Here is an 8,884-nt window from a genome sequence, read left to right as displayed (position 1 = left end):
TGAATGGTTGTTTCATGAGCCAAATCCCATTGCCATGGATACTTCCATATGTTCCACTTACAAAGGCAAAGAAAGATGAATTAGTCATCCTGTTTGTTGTCTTTGTGGTGCTATAAATGAAAAAAATATAATCAAGGGCAAAAATAAGTCCCTCATCGGCTGAAGCAAAGGAATAAAGGGATTAAAATGGGTATAAGAAAAAAGGTCTGAGCTCCAGGAGACATACTTACCTGGACGGGGTCAATGGGTGATCAATAAGGCCCATGGCCTAGGTTGGTGACCTCCATTGCACTCTGGAGGGGTGCCCGCCTAAGGTCGGTCCAAGTGGCCGAGCCTACGTCATAATTTGTTGCAGCGGGGGCCTGCGTTCGCGCGGCCCCTACCAATTCTAAAACAAAATTTTGTCAAACCTTTTTCAATTTTTTGTTGCATCTGGTTACTGACTGATACATGGTTTTCAGCTAAACTTGGGGCTAAAGTATAAAAATTGAACATGTTCTTATTGGTTTACTTTTTGTTTTGCAGAGTGATTTTGTATGTGTATTGTATGAGGAATAAATAATTAATCAATTGCTCCCAGACGCGGCTAATATGTTAAACCTGAGATATTGAGTAAAGGCCCTATAATAAACACATGAATTTTGACGTTCATGTTTGTCACAAAATTTTTTTTTTCATCGTCATTTTTATCCCTGGTTCGTAGTAGTTCTTGGCTAATAAGAGAGCTGTAAAGATGTGTTTGTTGTTTATGTGGTGCAATGTTCCTCATCGACTGAAATGAAGGAAAACAGTATCTGGATGGATATAAAATTATAGGAAGGAGCCAAAGGGAAACAAACTTTACCTGGACGGGGTCATTGGGCAATCAGTAACACCCATGGCTTAGATTGGTGACTTCATAGCATTTTGGAAGGGTGCCTGCCTAAGGTCGGCCCAAGTGGTCGAGCCTACGTCATAATTTGTGATAGTGGGTCTGCGTGACCCTACCCATATCTTAAAAAGAAAAATTAATAGAGATTCTATGTTTGTTGAAAATTGAATACAGCTCTTCACTTGAAAGTAGTGCAGTTGTGCCATAAAAATATAGGTAACTATTCTAGTGACAGTTACATGTTAGTACTTTTTGTAGCCCACTAAAGTTTCATCGGTTAAAGTTTAGCATTTTTTGTATTTTTTTTTCTGTAGTGGTTCCTTCTCAACCTTCAGGTGAAATTACAAGTTTGGCAGAACAGAGTGTAGTGGTTGGCTTAAACCCTATCCACTCCACTTTCTGTTGGTTTCAAAATCTTAGCTCGAGACACGACGTTCATTATATGACTCAAAGCCATTACAAGAAAGAGGAAAAGCTGAGCCTTCACCAAAAAATCACACTCCATATATAACGATAAAATTATTTTTATTGTTGAATCCTTTTACCTTCTTCGTGTGTTTTTATTTTTGAATTTGTGTAGTAAAAATCGCTACTCCACGCACAAGTCAAGAATAATCAAGATACTGGCTAAAACATTCTAGGTGACATTTCATCGATCTGCTTGTGACCATATGTGTACATAATCATCAAAGAAACATGATGATTGATTTTTTTTCATATAAATATTAATGGAGTGAGGCGAGTACCACATCTTTGAATAATAAGTAAACATAAATAAAACAAACTCATAAATTCTCAATAAAAATTACGCAGCCATGCAGTGAGCACAAAGCGAACTACTCTTACAAGAGTGTTTTTTCTTATTTTCAAGGTAAGAAATTTCTTTTATACAGATTAAAAATTGCAGAATGTCTATTGGAAATGGTTTGGTTAATTTGAAGATGAAATTTTATTTAGATATATAATTTGAATTTTCTTTAATTATATATTTTTTTCACATAAATATGAAAATAACAAGGGGTGTTTTAAATTAACATTCGATTTGGTTTTAAAATTTTAAAACAGTTGAAGCTGTAGTAGAAGTACAGATTGGACCAACTCTGAGTGTGGCTATTTCAGGAATGAGAGGGGCAGTTTTGATGGAACAAAAGTTTACCTATTTTTGACAAACCAATTATGTGCCAAAAATATTCATCATTAAAATTTGAGTTTCAAATTTTGACCCGCGATAAACGTAAATTGTTTTGAGAACATTGAGAGGAGCTTATATATAAAATTTGAGATTATTGAAAAGGCAGTGGCGGACCCATAATTTGAAGATAGAGGGACACCACTAAGATTGACTAAGAATAAGGCTAGGATTAACAAGACCCTTGTTGAATATAGTGTCTTCTCACTTCATCTCGTATTCTAGGGCTATATTTATCAATGGTTATTATTTCTTCAGGACCTGGTTTAAGTGACTGCAAATCAAACTCATCTATAAAATGCGAAGAATTTTCTCTAAAACTAGCACTTAGTTGACAAGAATTATTTGTTCGTCAAAAATCTACCCATGTCAAATCACAAGAATTAACAACAAATTATTGCAAAAAGAAAATACGCTTATAAAGAAGAACTCACCAATTTAAACAGAGATAATAGGAATACGACTTCAATTATGCAGTGAAGTCTTTCAAATATATTTATGAAAAATATAATGTAAATCTAGAATTGTTGGATTGAAAAAATGTTTAAGAAGTAAATAACTATTGTTAGGATTTTATTTTAATCAATTAGATCTCAACCATTAATTCTAAACTATGACATGTGTCTTCAATCTAAACTAAAACTTGAAAAAAATAGATATAAGAGAAATGAAGAGGAGCCGAATCCAACTGTGCTAGGGAAAATTAGTCTTATGTTTTGTTTAGAATTGTGTTATGGCTTTTATTGATTTTCAAATGCAATTAAGAAAGGAATAGGACCGGACGACCAAAAGAAGTTAAGAAAGGGATGGGGCCAGATGAGGTGGCAAAAACAAGTTTTAATAAAAGAAATTTTTAAAAAGTTTTTTTTTAAGAGAAAAGGTTGGATTTGAAGTTAAATTAATGGCACCTTCGCCGGGAATCGATCTCACGCAGTTGCACATCAGACTGGTGTGTTCGACAAGTGCACCCACAACAACTTTTGTTTTTTAGGGTGAACAACTAAATATATATTCATTTTGTTAACTCTCTCTCTCTCTCTCTCTCTCTCTCTCTATATATATATATATATATATATATATATATATATATATACGACTTTTTAAAAAAGTTATCGGGGGTGCACGTGCACCCTCATGGGTGAATGTTGGTCCGCGCTTGTTTAGAGGAGATCTTGAGTTGGTCAGAATTACAAGACTCCATTAGCCATTAAAACTTGTTGATTTTGAAATTTGAAGTGCCGCAAACATGAATTGTTTCGATTGAATAATATTTCAAAAAACTCGAAACATCGATCATATCTATTTGGGAGTGTTAAGTTGGAATATACTCCATTATCTATTAAAGCTTCTTCAAAGTATGATCTTGACGTGCCGCAAACGTAAATTGTTATTTTCTTCCACTATCATTATCATATAGGATTGAATTCTCTTTTTTTAAGAAGTAAATAAGAAACAATAAAGAGAAAATTATTAAATATTTATGAAATTCTTATATTTATTAAAATTAAAATTGAGGAATTTAAATATACCTCAATGATATGACAATATGTATACACCATTACCGTATAATGGACGATTAAATAATTTTATCGAAGGACTGTAACAAACCTCAAAGAAAACATTATTCAATTACTCATTCATATCACCAGAGTATACTATACTTTGCTAGTATCAAGGAGGATGCAAGAATCCTTCAACAAAGACATTGCTCAGTTAGTTTTTGATATCACCAGAATATATTCATATATTGTAATATATTGTGATGATATCGAAGAAGAAGAAAAGGGTGGATGCTGATATCAATATGATGTTATCGTGCAAAAAAATTAAAATATTTCATTTTGAAATTAAAAAAGGGAATCAAAGTAAAGACACATTCAAAATCAAATATTTTACTTTTTGGGAAATAAGTGTTCTTCTCCTAGCAGGTTGGGCTTTATATAATATTCCACAAATAGAAAGTGCTAGGAAATATTGAGTATGCACCATCCCAAATGAATTATTACAATTATTTTCTATGACAAAATTAAGATACTCAAATTAAATGATACGAAGAAGATATTGTTTTTCAAAAAAAAAAGTTAAATTTTATATTTTTTGTTATCTTAGAAAATGAATCGTTATAATTATTTTCTGAACAAAAGGTAAGAAACTTAAATTAAATTATTATTAAAATTTCTTTTAATTATATGATGTGAAATTATTTTATACGAAAAGTCAAATTAAAGAGTTGCTGAAAAAAAAAGTAATATTCTATTTAAAATAGATTAAAAAAGTTAAACAAACAAATTAAAATAGAGCAAACATATTTTTTTCCATATAATCTTAATCTTAACTTAATCTTAATTTTAATCTTAATCTTATCTTAATATAATATAAAGGAGAAACATAGAGTAGGTGATGTGACACTCTCTGTGGCTCCATTTAGACTTATCATTTTCTCCTTTTGGGGGGCTTTTTTCTTTTCTTATTTAAGCTAATAATTTCATTGTAAAAGTAAATTTCTTAATTTATTACAAATAAATATTATATTTATTGATGAACATTTACACAAAAGACTCCTCACATGCTAAGTAATTAGTCATAACTCAAGCCTCTTTAATTTCTACTCATAATAATTATTTATTTATCCTTTTTTTTTTCCTTAAATTAATTATAAAATGACATCACATTTTAATTTTTTCCTCTTTATTATTTAACTTTTTACCATGAATGATTATCCATGAATTACACTTTTCAAATTTTTGTTTAATCTATATTTATATATAATGTAAAGTTAAATATATATAAGGTCATACGAACCTCTCTATGACCTAGTTTTTTTTTCTCCTATTAAAAAAGTTTTCCTCTTTTCATTTTTCTCTAAAATCATTCTATTAATTTGATTCATTTAATTTGTCTTGGTAATTAAAATTAAATTTTCCTATATAATATTGTAACAATAAACGGTTGAAGACTAAGGGTCAAGATGAAAGTGGGTAATTGAAGAGAATAGACTATTTCTATATATACATGATGAGTATCTTTCAAGAATCCTACTTGCTACTACTTTTGAATGCTTGAATTTTCAGTCTTACGATTTGGTGATTGGTGGAGTATTATATATATGATTATTTTTTATATGTTATTTGTGTGATTATAAAATAGAAGTTATTAATTTTCTTTATTGTTTTTTTAACCATCAAGTGTTTGACAGAATAAAATATCAACTATTATGAAATAGAAGTGATTTCTTTTCTTAATTGTTCTTTTTTTTCTTCTTCTTCTAACATCAGGTGTTTGATAGAATAATAGATCAACTACCGACATTTGGTAAATATTTTTTTCTTTTTCATAGTGATTTCTTGAATATATGTATAGTTGCAGAATTTTGAAATAGAGGTGATTGATTTTCTTGATTGTTCTTTTTTTTTTTTTAATTAACATCAGGTTTGACAAAAGTAAGAGAATTGATATTTCGTAAAAACAATATTGGTGGCAATTAGAATTTTAGTCTTGAATTTTATTGTTTTGAAAATTTGGGAATCTAACGAAGACTGGAGTTATTTGTCAAGCGAATTAAATTGGGAGAAGTATGTATAGTTTACCTTATTTTCTTTTCTATTAGTATGTCTTTTATTTATTTATATTGTACAATAATTCATTTCTTAATATCAATTTCATATATGTTTATGTTTAATATCAAATATGGTACCAGGAATATTATTGTAATTAAGATAGTGGTTAATTAGCTGTATAAATACAAAAATGATATTAACTATGATTAACTATAACATTTAATTTGACAATGTTTGCCCAAAAATAAAATATTGGATAATTTAGATAAATCAAAATATACTATTAATTAGCCTATAATTGATATGAAATTGTTTAAAATAGTTTGTATTCAAATTTAAATAAGGGTTCATTTTCAATTATATTTTTAATATATGATGCTCTTTGTTTCGTTCTTTCCTTTCATTTCCTTCATTTTAATAAAAATATCTAAGGTGGATTGTCCAATAATCCTTTTGTTGATATTGTTTATTCTATTCATCCCATATTGGTTGTCACATTTTTCTTTTAAAAAAATCTTTAAGAAATCATAAAAAAAAGTTTTTTTTTTCTGAATAATTAATTTTAAGGGTAAAATGAAAAATAAATTAACTTCAATTTGATTTTTCTAATGATAAAATATATTGGGACAATAATTTTAAAATGTTGATAACTAATAAAAATAGATAAAGTATTTTTCTTTCAACAAATTTACTCTTTAATAAATTTCTTTAAATATAGCTTAATTAGAAACACAAAAATTATTACAAATCAAGAAAAAGAATGGTGTTACTAATTAAGAGTGCATTAACCATTGCAATCATAAATTTTCTATTTATTTTATTGAAATGTTAGAAGTGTTTAAATTCATATTATTTTTAAATTTAATGTCTTCAGTGTTTTCAGCAAGTTAATTTAGGCTTAGATGATGTTTCAAGGAGGTAGTATTCTTTATGTATTGTAAATGCTTGTCATTTAATTTCATTTTAGTAGACATGTTCATATTGTTATGTCAATTTATTCTAAAATTTAATTATGAATCAAGTCTTTTATATTTTAATTTTGTTTGTTCCTCCCATTATCTTGGAAAGATTGTGCCTTCTTTTTAAAATGATGTCCGATAAAAGAATAAAATACTCATTTCATGTTTGACGTGGTTATATTCATATAGTTGAAATGGTCAACAAATAACTAAATAATAAAAACATCAAAGTATAAAGATGAAGATTATAGTAAAATAATCGATGCTTAAATTATTTATCCTTTGATATATGTATGAGTTATTACTAACAAACAACTATATTTTGAACTTTTTTTAAAAGAAGAATTTTAAAGTAAAAAGTAAAAAGTTGATCATTAATTTAAAAAAATCGTTACTAGAACCGCGCTAAGCGCGGCCAAATTTACTAGTATCAATAGAAAGAGTAAACTAAGAATATCTCTCGTAGTTGTCCCATCTGGACAATTACTGAAGTTGTCGGACAACTAAAGAATTTGTCAGATAAGTACAATTGTTGAATTAAAGTGAAAAAGTTAAAAGTTTGAAAATATTGAGAAAAATATCTTTTAACCTAATTTATACTATTTGTCACTTCTACCTAATTTTTAAAACTCGAACGACTTCTACCTAAATGAATTACTAGTTTGTCTCTTTTAATAGACCACTCCAGGAACCTCTATCTTTTTTATCTTATTTATTGTTACACTTAAACCTATTTATTTATTACTCAGTTACAGATATCCCCTTGTAGTTTTAAAATTATACACTCAACTACCTTGATTAATGTAAGTTCTCCATAAATATTAGCTTGAAGCCTTCAATAGTATTTCAGTTTATAAGAGCTTGAAATGTTTAACTTGGAAATTTAACACACACACACATATATATATAACTTTTTTTATATAGTAAAAGAGAATGATTAAAATACAAAAGATTTCATATAGATTTGATACTGTGATAGAAGTTTATAAATAATATTATTTTTTGAAAATTTTATCACGACTAAATATAATTTTAACATTTTATAAAATTTCAAAATGAATCAAATACTATTTAAGTCAATCTTGCATTATGAACGTGTGAGCGAGTTATTTTTTTAAAAATATTTTATTTTATGTATAATGAGATGTATATGAAATTTCCTTTTCTATTTTAGTTTGGTTTCTTATTCTTCTGTTTTTAATTATTTGTGTTCCCCCATGGAAACTTGCATGGAGAAGTCTAAATGGATGCTCCATGACTAGTGTGGACACTCAAAAAGTCTTCGCATGACATTACAAGAAAATTGTGAATTACATGGGATTTTTTCTGAAATTAGTGTGAAAATTCGCAGAAAAATAAGTTTTCTGCGAATTTTAATACTAATCTCCAAAAAAATTCGTATGTAATTCACAGTTTTCTTGCAATGTGGCTTAAAATAGACAAGTAGACAATGATATGATAAGTTAACAGAAACTTTATACTCGATTTGCGTATCAATCAGACAACAAAATCCAATTAAATATGCTTGAAATGAAAACTCACAATTACCAAAGTTATCCTATCACAATTTCATCCCTAATTCAATTGTACTTCATACATGAGAAGATTATAAGCTAAATTCACAGTTTTGGGGTTCCATTCTAACCTCAAATAGGTGAAAATCCACTGATTATCGGCGATCGGCAGCTTCCGATTCTTCCAAATCGGATAAGAACGTCATTAGTTTATTGGTGTATATAAAGGAGGACCATCGACAAGGCGATGTGACACCTCTGTATGAACTCCATTTGCATTTAGTTTTTCCTTTTCTTTTTTTTTTGCTTATTTTTTAAAAATAAATGAATTATTATAGCATTAAAAAATTATTTAAATTTATTCCAAATAAATATTTTATTAATGGAGGATCATTTATAACAAAAACTCTTCATATTTTTTATTTATTTATCTCATTTATAATAAAAGGAGAAACATAATTATTTAATTTTGACTTTTCTTAATTTAAATTAATTATTTTATTGTAAAAATATATTACTTTATTTAGATAAATAAATATTTTATTAATGTAGGAACATTTATAAAAAAACTCTCTATATTTTTTTTATTTGTTTATCTCACTTCTAATCATGGAATCATAATAAATTTTTTTTACATTTTAAGTATTTTTATTTTTATTTTTTATTTATTCACTAGGAGTTACTTCTCATGACTTAATTTTTACTTTTAATAATATTCATAACTCTCATAATTTTTATGTCCATAACCTCCACATTAAATTTGTAAGTTTATGATGTCTTATGATATTCCTTTA

The 8,884-nt window shown here is 27.7% G+C and overlaps 1 non-coding gene and 1 pseudogene across 1 annotated transcript; both read left to right on the top strand.

The window, feature by feature from the left end:
* Window positions 1-222: 222 nt before the first annotated feature.
* LOC114076594 lies at window positions 223-383 on the top strand. The gene has a single exon (XR_003577655.1). It is a non-coding gene; the product is annotated as a U1 spliceosomal RNA (small nuclear RNA).
* A 453-nt stretch (window positions 384-836) lies between these two features.
* LOC114076596 lies at window positions 837-985 on the top strand (annotated as a pseudogene).
* Window positions 986-8,884: the final 7,899 nt, after the last annotated feature.

Source organism: Solanum pennellii, chromosome 3 (assembly GCF_001406875.1).
Source record: "Solanum pennellii chromosome 3, SPENNV200".
Taxonomy (NCBI): domain Eukaryota; kingdom Viridiplantae; phylum Streptophyta; class Magnoliopsida; order Solanales; family Solanaceae; genus Solanum; species Solanum pennellii.
The sequence above is the reverse complement of the archived record's forward strand: the minus strand, read 5'-3'. Positions and strand labels throughout refer to the sequence as shown.